A 13,431-nucleotide genomic window follows, 5' to 3' on the forward strand; every position below is an offset into this window, starting at 1 on the left:
GCCACTGACTTTATGACCTGTTTTACAAATTAAATAACTTCACCTGCCGAGTCTGTGTGGGATTGCCACATTGTTTACTGTTGAATAAATCATAAACTAGAACTGTCTGACCAAAACCAGTATAGAGGTTTTGGCATTTGACCTTTAGACTGGTTGAACATTGATAAGTTGGGTGGTGTGTTTGTTGTTTGGCTTCACGTACTTGCTTCATCATGTCATTGCAGTTCAACTCAAGGGTGAACTGCACCTTTGGGTATTTAACATCAAACATCACTTAAAAGCAAAATAAACAATGATGTTTTTGTCAATATTATTTAAAAAAAAAAAATATATATATATATGTATATTTACCAATAATGACTTTAATTATAGTTGATCATATCTATCCTCACTACGGACAACACTTTTTGACTTAGATGAGCAAGTGCCACAAGTGAAAGCTGCAGCAGCTCTTTCTAAAGATATATCTGTAGTAGTTAATATCTATTTCCTTTTTACAGTTTCAACCATTTTAAATGCACAATATGTTTCTATGCCTACAAGAGTTGTGCAGGTGTGTTGGAGTTAATCTACTGACCTCTTTGTTCAGGGAGAGGAGCAGCTGATGGTCAAGGAGCTCACTTGGACCAGTGAGAGAGACACGGAAACCTAAGCGAACTGCCAAAAAAAAAAGAAAGTTCTGATATGAATTGCGCCACAGTCATAATATAAAAACAAGCCATTATTATCAGTAACATCAACTGAAATAGTTGTTAAAAATGTCATCATTGTTGCAAATGAAATAACACAAGCAATTGTCTGGAAAGCTTTTATTCAGACCTGAGCCAAATAATAATTGCAAGCTGGGTTTGACTGGACTGTTTTTGGTCTTTGTGATATTAAATATCACATTTTGACCTGTGTGATGTTGTCTGTCTCTGATATGATGGAGAAGTGTCTCTATTCAGAAGATCATAAGATGGAAGTTAATTATCAAATGTATTACTAATATTTGTTTGTAAAAAAAAAAAAATCAATATTTTAACTTAGCAATATATCCAAGAGTTTGTTTTTTCAGTGAATAAATAGGATTTTTATTTGACTCGTTATGCAGTCAAGTCAGAGTCAATTTTGGTAACACAATGCCTTTGAAAATTAATTATTATAACAGTATTTTACTTTCCAGGTTTCAGAGAAGATTTTAGTGTCCCATGATGGTCTCAGTCTGACTCCTGGGACATCGAGTAAACTTCACATTAGCTGACAAGTACTCTGCTTCCCACTTAATTTCTTCTTTCTTCCTTTTCTACTTGAGACAATTTACAATGAATGCTATTTAGGCTTTTTCATCCAGACAAGAAACAGAGAAACAGTCAGATTAAAAAAGTAACACATAAAATAATTTAAAAAATCTTTATTTTGCTGCCATCTTGTGGTTGAAGATTTTACCAGGGTGCAAGGTCTGTCCCTGTCCCAAATGTGATGCAGCAGTTCACTATTAGTGCAGTGTTTCAACCTATAGAAGGGAGTGTAACAACACTTTTGATCTAGTGTGTTGTTGCTCTCCATGATACCGGATGTCAGCGTGAAATCAAACAAAGTAGCAGCTAGAGAAATAAACAGTATGAGCACCAGAGTCTATGAGACTTCAAAAGCTCATATCAGTCAACAGATAGATAGTACCAGGCAGGGAGAGTTTACTGTATCAGGAAACTTCAGATAGTGTCTGGTAGGTTGTGAACTGAGTACAGTAAAAAATGTTTCATAATGCATTACACCATCTTACTCACCAAATGTAATTTTAGTTTTCTTAAGCAACTTTCACAGACAACTGCACTTATCGAGTTTAGTTGTTGAGTTATTTAATCCAAAAAAGAGCTTACATAACTCAAATTTGACTTGATGTTATAAATTAATTAATGGATGTGGAGAAATACTAGCCTAGAAATGCCTTTTTAAATTCTAAATTAATAGTGATGCACTGTATCCAGTGAAACAAACAACAAAACATATTTGCAGATAGTACTTGGTCCAGGTCAACTTATCTTCCCTTCACAGATAATGTTTTTGATTTCATCATGCTGTAATGAGTTGAGTGAGGTACTGTGGTTGAAATTGTGCAAACCTGAGATTTTCTTCTCTGACACCAGATCTCTGAGAGCAGAGAGATGAGAGGTGGTCAAAATATTTGATGGAAAAACAGATTCTTTAGTGGCAGTGGAGGCCGAGCTTCTTTTTCTGCGGACGTTCATTTCTGTCATGTTGGTTTCATATGGAATCTGCAATGGCAATGCTGTGGACAGGTCACAAAGCAAATAACACATTTAATTGTGATATTTTGATTTTGACATCATTAAAAAGTAAAATGTAGAATGTGCTGTTTGAATGAACTAATATGAACTGGCCTAATTTCCTCCTCAGGCAAGTACACAGAAACATTGATAACCTGTAGTGAAGGAATGCTGCAGGAGTGGTTGCTCTTCCGATGGCCTGGAGGCAGTTTCTCTCCATGGCCCAGAAACCCCCTGAGAACCTGAGACATTGTGTTTGGTGAACTTTAACCCAGCAGAAAAACACCGCGAACCGGTACGTCTAATCCTGTTATTGTACTGTATGAAGTCTCATTGTTTGTGGAAAACTGGAGATCACATTGTTGAAACATGAGTGATTTGAAATTTTGAACTTCAGAAGGAACACACCGATAAGAGGAATAGTGGTGGAGGTACTTGATGTTGACTTTATATTTAGCTGACAGTAACCAGATTTATTAAAGAACAAAATGAGTCCAACAATATGACATGATGTTAACTGCATTCTAGGTGTTTAGTTCCATAGTGTCGCAGATTAATGTGTAGTTTTCCCACTTTTCCTCACTGTGTAGTTTCCATTTCCCAGAATAACTTTCAGAGGAGGATGTTAACTTGTTCCTTCTCAATTAAAGCTGAGTTTAGATTAATCTAACTGGTTGATGGTAACTGGGATGTGTTAATAATTGCCAGTATGCTCCTCCATTTCTCAAAACACAATTTTTTCCCATTTGACCAAAAAAATTTAAGGTACATTACAGTGTCACATTTTTAGGTGGATTCTGTCTTTAACATTCAATGGTCATAATGGTTATCATGTTATAATATCACAAAAGTGTGACAAACAGCATTATACAACATAGTACTTTAACTGTTTTTTCTTTTCTTTTTTTTCCAGATAATTCTTTCTTAAAAGTATAAACCGCTTACCAACAAATTCAGTCCCAAGAAGCAGTAAGAAAAGCAAGCGACCAAACCCAACACTGGTGCAGGTTCTACACCGCTGAACTCCAAAACAAGCTTTCCTCTCCATCATAGTGAGCTAAAAAGCAAAGCCAGCACTGGAGAAGCTGACTTAAAACTCACTGGGAAGTAACATTACTACTGTATGTCCTACTTTAATACAATGCATAACAGACCAGAACTGGGGTAATGGTATTACATTTCAGCCAGGTTTTGTCTCCAAAGAAGAAAGTGTCACAAAGGCTCGGACATGGGGGGATAGTGGGATACTGTAGGGGAAAATATTAACATGCAATAGAATTTATTTGTAATACAGGAATATTGGAAATCAAACTGCTCATGAGACTAGCACTGTTTGTTGTCAATATTTAAAAAAAGAAACATTGATTAAGACAAGACAAGACACAGTAAATACAAGTCAAAATGAATGAAAAATCAAAAACATAGTTCTATAATCAGAGAGGAAAACATTCAGTTTAACTTCAGTCACATGGAACGTTTTACATCCATCAAACATTTGAAAGAATAATACAATATGTACAACTAACTAATGCCAGCAAAAGGATTTATTATACTAATGATGAAATAATATCCTGCACATGGACTGTGAATCAGAAAGCAAAGTTCCCCACTTTAGTAAGAATAATGACTTTTTGCAGCAGTTGTTGAAAATCTTCACAACCTTTCAAATTCATTAGTTTCATCACACAGAGTTCAGAAATGAAAAAGCATTAAATCAGACCTTTTAAGAGTGAAATCAACTAATCAATCAATTAGCTTGTGGTGGGAGTCAGGCTGCAGTTATTGATGCTACAGCTCACTTGGATGGCTGAAGAATGCATCTCTGTGCTACAACCAAAGTCTGCACTTGCTTTACAATTAAACAATATGATATTAAGATTATACACATTTTTAGAATATGATAATAATACCATCAACTTTACGTATTTGTATGTGTGCATGACAGTGAGGTAGGGGTGCAGTGGGGTGGGGGAAAAAACAGAAGAAAATGTTTAATTTTATTTGACTATAACTCTTCAAAGTTATATAGAACCCTATTCACATGACAACATAGCATGAAAATCAACAGGGCAAAACTCTATGTACTCTATAATATGAAGACTAAGTTAGGGTCTACCAAGGTCTCGTCCTTCCTTGCTTTCAAAATTTTGGAGAATACAGTCGTTGCCAGCAGCCAAGGGGCAAATTATTGAAAATGTCCCCCCAAGAAATACAGCAGCATCAGTAATTCAAGCATGTCTCAAGAAATTACATCTATTAAGGTTCAAGTGACACAGCTGTCTAGCAGCTGTAGTGAAAGAGATTATATCCATAGATAATCTGTACTACACTCCTCACCTTACTTTACATAGTGTATGTTTATGGGAATGTATGAATGGGGGATTTGCTTAATGGTTAGACAAGCATGTAGTTATAGAGCTCTTCCACAAGAGGGCACTCCAGTAAAAGCAGATACAGATTTGGGGGGAAAGTTTTCTTATGCCTGTAAACTTTATGATAAGTGTTTGACAATGACTGAATGGTTGTCAAAAACGTCAAAGTTCATCTTTAACTGGATGGATTAAAAGCTCAAAATTCAGGAAATGTTTATTGTTCTGTTTTAACAGTATTCCAGTATCACAAAAGAAATCCAGCACTTTTACTGCAGAATAAAACATGCATCCTAGTAAAATCCTCCTCAGGAAAACAAAGTGCAGCTAATGGTTGTGGTATAGAGAAGGTCTAACAGGTGTATTTTTACAGTTACTGATTCTAGACAATGAAAGAATAATAAGGTACCTAACCAGGCTACAGCTTCATGTTATCACTGACTTTTAAAGTTTTAACTAACAGTATAGCGCTGCAATAACACAAGTGCATTTCTATTGTACATTTGTGAAGCACTCTAGCAAGCAAGCAAGCAAAGTTTATTTATATAGCACCTTTCACAGTCACACAAAGTGTTTCAAAATCAAAGAAAATAAAATCAAATACAATCAAAATAAATTAAAACAAAGACACCAGATAAAATATACAAGGAGAGTGGACAAAATAGACAAATTAAAATATAAAATACCACATACTACCCACTCTATAAAATATCTATTGACTAAATAAAATAAAATGCTGAGTTTTGAATGGTTTAAAGTTGTGCTCAGATTTGAAAACAGACAGCTGAGGATTTAATAGTAAAAGAAGAGACACTTTCTGAGACAAACACCTCTTAACCATCCCTTGACCTATGCACACATCCCTTAATATAATGTTATGGTTCTCTACTTTACTAAAAATAAACTTGTCAGTTTTTCATTATTTTATATTTTCATCCCTCTACATTGCTGAAGTGCATAAACCATACTGTAGTGTTTCGTGTGTTTGCTATAGTACATTTTTTCCTTAATAAAATCTGTCACAGAAAACATAACCTTTCCCAAAATTACTGTAAAAGTGAATTTTTGTTGTTGTGTGGTTACGCAGTTAAAAGTTCAGATTCATTTGAAATGTCTGCAATTTGGTTCTATTACTTTTCTAAAGTTAGTAAATAGAGAACATTTTTTAATCAATTATGCAATCACTTTAATACCAAACAAACAAACTCTTTTACAGTGATGATTTTCAGTGTAAAAGACCAATGTATGAACACTGCTGTAGTGACAACAAAGTTCAACCTTTGCAGATCTTTGAATCAAATATTCTCCAGTCAAACAGTAGCTGCTCCTCCTGTTTCATCATGAGCAGTTCAAAAATAGCCTTTAGATGGCAGAATTGTATAATAATTGTACTTTACAGCAGTAAAAGCTTGTGCAGGCTTTTGCCCACTAGGTGGCAGTGTCTTCCTATCGAGAGTGATATTTATAACTCGTCTCCTCTAAATCACAGAGCAAAGCCTGGCCAAGTTCCTGTTACTGCCACCCAAGCAGCATCATGTACTGTGTGTTGTGAAATTCATCACCAACACCACAATGTTCTGTAGGACTAAATGAATGCCAGAGAGGAACAGAATATTCACTCACTATCAGCATGTCGAAACAAAGCAAATTCCTTCGAGAGCAGGAATGATGAATATGGATAAATTGGATGTGCGCTCAGAGTCTGGGCCAACACATCTTGTTTGTGGTGTCATTACTACAGGATGACACATCAGTCAGCGTGGACACCGCAGCGCCATCTGTTAAGACTTTGGGACACGGTTTAGCTGGTGTAGCTGTTGATTTGTACAGTGATCGTCAGAAAAGATTCAAACCACACAGACGTCACTGAAGTTCTCTTGAAACAATGTTCCTCAATTTAACGGTCTGTGTAGAGTGTCAGTCACACGTCAGCAGGATGACAGTGAATGCCTTGGCTGTTTGGGGAAAGTTCAGGCATGCAAATGGCTGCAAAATAAATAAGAGTGGTGGATTTACACTTGAACATTTGCTGGCAGGGCCGCTACTCTACTACTATATTCTTGGATCTTTGACATCTTCTTAGATCAGATGCACTTAACACCATGCATCTAATTAAGTACAGTTTTGTCTCGTGGTTCTGAAAGGCCCTGTACTGCTTGGAAGCCCCAGACAACCCTAGTCACCCCTGCAGCACCCCTGCTAATTGGGAGGATTGATCAAGTAGAGGCTGACACACACATCTTCCCTTCTCATGCTTCCTGAAATAGACCTGACCTAATGAATCCATGTAAAAGCTCTGATACCTCACTGATTGCACCTGTTTAGTCCACTTCAGTCACATTAAAATACATTTTGGGGTGTTTAAACAAGCTAGGCATTATTGCACAGACAGACTGGAACTAATCATTGCAAAAAAAAAAAAAAAAAAATGTAATGCTGCAACCTCGTGTAACTTCTTGGTTAGAAATTCTTGCCATAAAATGTTGGTAGTTTATTCTGTGGGTTCAGAAAATTCTACGACCCCTGGGTTATTGAAATGCTTTCAAAACCATTAGATTACCTCAAAAATGCTGCCAAGCTGAGGAGAGGGTTATTTTTCTTGGTTCTTAATTTTAAGAGTTCTGTGCAAAATTGGCATCATTATTCATTTGTTTAATTTGTCTTAATGTTTTTATAAGACCAGCTGTTTTCTTCTCATTTGCATTCTCCCTTCTATACCATTTTCATACTCGCTTTTATGTGCTTTAGCATTTAATTTAGTCACAGTATTTTTCATCATCTCCCTTCTGTGTTTTATTTTATCACTGGGTGTACCAGCTAAAAGAGATCCTGTGCTCCTATAAATGCACCCTAAACGGTTATAAACTGTTTCATATCTAAAGATTATTGCATTAAATACATGGTAAACTGATATATACAACTGATCTGGCCTAGGTTTTCATTTATGTGTTCCATAATATAAAGCATGTAAATATGTGCTTTTAGATTTGTAGTATTCATTACATATATTTATTTTTTGTAATGAAAAAAAATGTTTTTGCATAAATTAGGGCTGCAACTAACAATTATTTTAATTTCCAATTAATCTGCAGATATTTTTTTCAGTTAATGCAGTGGGTCTACAAAATGTGAATAGTGAACATCACAGTTTCCTAAAGCCCAAAGTGACATCTTCAGGTTGCTTGTTTCCAAAGATATTTCATATACTGTCATATATGACAAATAAAGCCAGGAAATCCTTATATTTAAGGACCTGGTACCAGCTATAAATTAAGGAAAATTCAATATAAAATTTTTCATAGATTACACATAACCCCAGTTAATCTAAATAAAATGGATTGTAAACTATCACCTCTATGTGTTAAATGTCAGAAAGAACAAGGGAATTATTTTCATGGTTTTGGGATTGGATAGCCAAAGAAGTTAGTAATATTTTTAAAATTACAATTAAGAAAGAACCAGGTCTCTTTTTGTTGAGTCTACCTTCTAAAAGTGCATCACTTCCTTCTGTGAAACATAAACTACTTGATAAACCGCTACTTTTGGAAAGAAAATGTGTTCTGTTGAAATGAATTAAGGACGCTCCTCCTACTGTCACAGTGTGGTATAGAGAAGTTTTTAATGTGTTTCCATTTGAAAAAAACTAACTCTGTACTCAAAGGAAATGTCCAGGAGTTCATAAACTTGTGGAGGCCTTTCCTGGATCAGCTTGCTGTTGAAACATACAATACAGTAATAAAAGGACATTGTTCTCTGGAATAGACGAGGATAAGACAAGGGTAGACAGTATAGGGTGGGGCTGGACTTTTCTGGACAGTTTTGTGTTGTGTTGTGTTGTGTGTTATGTTCTTGAGTCTTAATGTACATTGATATGGGTTATGTTGATATTATAAAAATGGTTTCAGCCCTAAATTCAATTAGAGTTTCCAACTGTCACATAGAAGCACACACACACACACACGCACAAACACACACAAACATACAAGTAAAGTTTGGAAACAGCTATTGTTCTGTTTAGATACGCATAGAGTCAGAGGTCATTGAGTTACAAGTTAACTCGTAGGTGCAGAGAACCTCAGCCCTCTGGAGCGAGAGAGAGAAAAGACAAGTGTCCTCCAGAAGCCCTGCGACTCCTCTAGCCGTCCTTTCTCCAGGGCTGAGACACTTACAAAGACAAACAAACAGTCCACTGTAAGCAACTTTTCCAGCTCAGTGGGTTTAAACACAGCAGACTTGTCCAGAGAGAGATGAGGGGTGGGGGTAGAGGGTGGTGGGGGGGGACACAGATGGTAACACCTTGAATACGTCAGACTAAACTCACAGTGCATGCCGGGTCAAAGGTCAGCAGAGTCAACAAGCTTCACAGACCCGAGTGGAAGATGAGATGAGGTAATTAAACTGCTAGAAAAGGGCCTGTAAGATTTTTCTTTGGCTGCTCTTCTGGACTGTCTTGTAGTCTGAATCACTTTAACTGCGAAATACTAAAAACTCTAAAGGAATTTGTAGAGAAGGAAAAAAACTAACCACAAATGTTTGTAGATAACTGTACATACGGTATGAGATTTCTTAGTTTTCAGTAATGATTAATTAGACTTATGTCTGAACTCTGGCATTTAGAGGTATTTATTCATCTGTATCATCCTCCTTAGCAAATTCTTCTTACTAACATCAGTGATATCAAATATCTATGAAATTATTTAAAAAGCAACATTTGCCAAAACTCCATGTCATAATGAGAAATTATTTTTCCACCTTCATAGTTTCATATCTCTTGTAGTTTTGCCTGAATAATCATCAAGATCTGACTCTTGACTTTTAAGTTAAATTAAGTGAGTTTATGCTGACTAAAATAAATCACATGAATAATAAATTATCTCTGTCCATTTCTGATTGGACAGTGGGAGCGTTGCACAAAAACCAGGACCAAAGTGACTTTTATGTCACAATTTCAGCAGTTTTTAAACAGCAAAATGTGACATTTCTTTGGCTGTGAGACTTCACTCATGACAATATTTTGTATGTTTCCATCAGAACTTTAATGTAGAAATCATCTCCTTTATCATTCTCTGTGATGTCAGGCAACAAAACTTAGAGGTAACACATATAGTCATCTAAAGATTTAAATTTTTGAACTTGATTTATTTTTTAAAAATTTGAACAGACTCTGCCTTTGTATTTTGTGATGAACTGACATTGTGCAGTTATGAAACATTTACATGTGAAAACAATGGGGACATGCCGTTGTCAAGGTAACAACCTTGTTTGAGAGTGTATATTTAATTTTGCCATCTTAACATTTTAAAAGCATAAAACGTTCCTTTAGCTGTGAGGACCTTCAGCTGTGTGGAAGAGTTTTATAATGCAAATCTCTCAGACAAAAAGGCCAGATTTTGAAACGCAGGCCTTGGCTGCATTAATTGAATTATCGTTTCTGAACTGCAAACATGGAGCCGCATAATGAACAGCGTCAGTTAGAAATAAGAAAAGGCAGCCTTCCCATCAGCAACAAAATGTCTGGACAGTCACTTTGTGTTTTCAGAGGTGCACAGTGGAAAAATGATGCCATGGATGGAACGCAAAAAGGTGAATGTACTGAGGCAGACCTATTGACTGTAAAAGATGGTGATTTCGCAGGTGCTCAGTTGCTTGGCTTTTACTCTACCCACATCCAAAAGGAGGTGAGAATGAAGCAGAGAATACATGTAGCAACACTGCTAATTCACCAATTACTACCACTAATTGCTGCCTCCCGAGGAGAGGTTAAGGAGACGAGTCAGTGCCTCCCTGGGTGCTGCTGACTGGCTCTCTGCCAAAATGTCATCCATCCTGGAGCCTAATCGAGTTATCATATCAACAAATCTCTCATCAGGGGCCCCACGGTTGACACTCCCAAAAAGACACTCAGAGGGGGACAACAAATTTCTAGCAGCAGGACACTGGGGGAAGGAGCCGGCTTGCCAGGCAGCCATGAAAGCTACCTGCAGCTCCTGGTCAAGCTCCCCTCCAGGGGCGGCGCTCAAACTGGACACTACAAGTCTCAACAGGAGCCCTCCAGCCCTGGACATCCACTGGATGTCAGCATGAGAACTGGGGGATGTAGAATGCACATTATTTAGCGCTGCACACAATGGTCCAGGGTGAACACAATGTGGCATCTTGCAGAGTTTGGAGGGGAGAGCGGCGACTGCGGACCCCCTGTGGTGGTGTGAGGGGACAGGGGGTCAGGGTTTAAGAGGCATGCTGGCCTCGCCTAGAAAGAGGGTTAATGTACTGTTAATCTGAGGTCAGAGATGCCGCTGCACACTCATATATCACCAGTGACAGCACCAATCAGTGATGACTACCGGCACCAATCCTCTGTCATAAACACTGCACATTAAATAATCCCTTAAGTTAGTCTCTCTGTAAAGCACTTTGGTCAACGTTTGTTGTTTTTAAGTGTGCTCTATAAATAAATAGACTCAGAAAAGAGCACTTTCTGTATTCTTCAGCCTCCATTTGTCCAGCTGAATCACTCAAGTGTGTTAACAGCTGATAAAACCAACTTAAAAATGTGAACTGTTATAATATTTAAAAGTTATAATCGATAGTAGACTACTACTTCTAATTATGATATTATATAGCAGTGATATAACCTGTTGGAAAGGTCCCCTAAAAAAGTAAGAGGGAGTTCTGTTCAATTTTCACGAATAACATTATCATCGTTATGGATCAATAAATACAGTAAATTAATATATGAACAAAACATCTCATACAAATACATAGAAAACGAATTGCTGTTGCAAAAGACTGTATCTCGAGAAAACCATAACGTGATAAATCCACAGATTAAATTTAATCACCAAACACTGACAACAATCACAATAATATTGTATGTATTTCCCCCTTATTTTCATTATTCTAATCCCATTAACCTTTCCAAAACAGTGATACACAGTGCTTTACAATCAGTTAAAGAAATCAATGACATCCAAAAAAAAAAAAGGCCGACATGCATTAAGAATACGACAACGCAAGATTAATTACATTTTTCAGGGAGTCCAATTTTGTATTCCACAGTTAGTCCGCACGCAGAGGGGCTGTCTAATAAGCAGAGCTGCGTGTTCGTGTTTGAAGAGCTGACGGTGCATGGAGGCATGAGAGCAAGCATTCCCTGCATGCACAGGGGTGTCAAGATAAGGCGATAGGGGCGGGATCTGGCTCAGCATAGATCCAAATGTTTGACATGCTCTTTCACCATCTCGTTGCGTCCAAAAGCGGACTTACTTACATATCCACACATGCAGAGCCACACAGTCAGCTGTACACACACACACACACACACGTACACACGCCACCTTATGACTCACACCCACATCAACAATGACGATAGCTGAGATGTCATCAAAGGTTTTTGTTTTGAGTCTGCGATAAGATTTTTATCCTGCTGAAGTGCTGAGACGTGGCCTTGTAAACTGCAGAGAGGAGCCTCTGACCTGCCTTGCTCGTTATTCCCTCTCATGGGCCCATTAATTGAATTACCTATTCATCGAAAAGTGGAGAGTGCACTGAATTAGTCTCTCCGCTCTGCTACCTCTCAATCTTAAGAGTCTCCTTAGTAGCGTGTTGATTGGTTTCCATTGTATGTGACTGTGTGTCCCTGGGCCTGCGAGAGTGGAAGGGGGAGACAGGGCAGGGCAGGTATGGAGCAGTCCACAGGGGGGCTAACCTTTGACCCTGTTCTGGAGAGGGACTCGGGTCTATCCAGCAACACAATACTTCCAGCATACAGCCCTCAGTGGCTGCCTGCTGCTACCCACAATGAAGCCCTTTGGTGGGGTCTCTCTGGGCAGAGAGGCCCCCTGGAGCGCTGACTGCCATCCGGAGGTCTTTCACCGCTTTCGTCCCTCTCTACCTCCGGCCCTTGCCTGGAAAGAGAGGAAAAACTCAATAACAGAGAAGATACAAGGGGAACAATGGTCTTTAGAGGGCATCTTAACCCGCAACAAACAGTGTCAACATCTGTGGGGAGTGGATAGATAGATAGACACTGTGTCCGCCACAGACAGAAAAGGCCCTTTCCTTGTGGGCAGTCACACTGAAAAGGCTACAGTGTTGTTTTGTTGTGTATGAGAGGGATTTGGTCCCCGTCTCTTTTCAGCTGCAGTTGAACCGCACTGTGGTGCCGGCGAAGCGATTTTGTCTCGCTGGAGAGCCAGGGCAAAAGATGAAGCAAAGCCTCGAGAGCAGGGCCTTTCTTCCCATGGCCCGCTCTTTTGGAGGGGTGAAAAAGATTATTGTCGTACACATCGAGAAAAAAACGCATCAAAGTCGGCGGGGAGTGTGGCCCGGATTGAGAGAGCGAAGGGTTGATGTTACGAGGAGGGGATGAACACGGACACATGTGGCGTGTAGCATGTGTGTGTGTGGTGGCCACACACAATCCCAGACGCGTGGGAGTGTATTGGATTCTCATGGGCTGTCTGGGAAAGACACTGTCCCTCTCTCTCTTTTTCTATCTCATTCTCTCTCAAGCGTGTGGTCTCCTCTCATGTGAACACACTGCCAGTATAAAGGATCTCTTCATCTCTCTCTTTAGGCTCTCTTTTGCATCTAGATGTGAAAAGGGTTCATTCACTGGGCCTTGCAGTCTAACTCCCACTCATCCCAATTTATCAGTTACCACCAATTGGACCTAACTGGGAGCCTGTGGGAATCCAGGTGCTTATCATTAATGCAGCTTCATTGTGGTTTGTGAGGATACGCAGGAGGAACTATGTGTCATGTTCCTGCATGTCTGCAAGGGCTTCGCC

Source organism: Thunnus albacares, chromosome 9 (genome assembly GCF_914725855.1).
Source record: "Thunnus albacares chromosome 9, fThuAlb1.1, whole genome shotgun sequence".
NCBI classification, from domain to species: Eukaryota; Metazoa; Chordata; class Actinopteri; order Scombriformes; family Scombridae; genus Thunnus; species Thunnus albacares.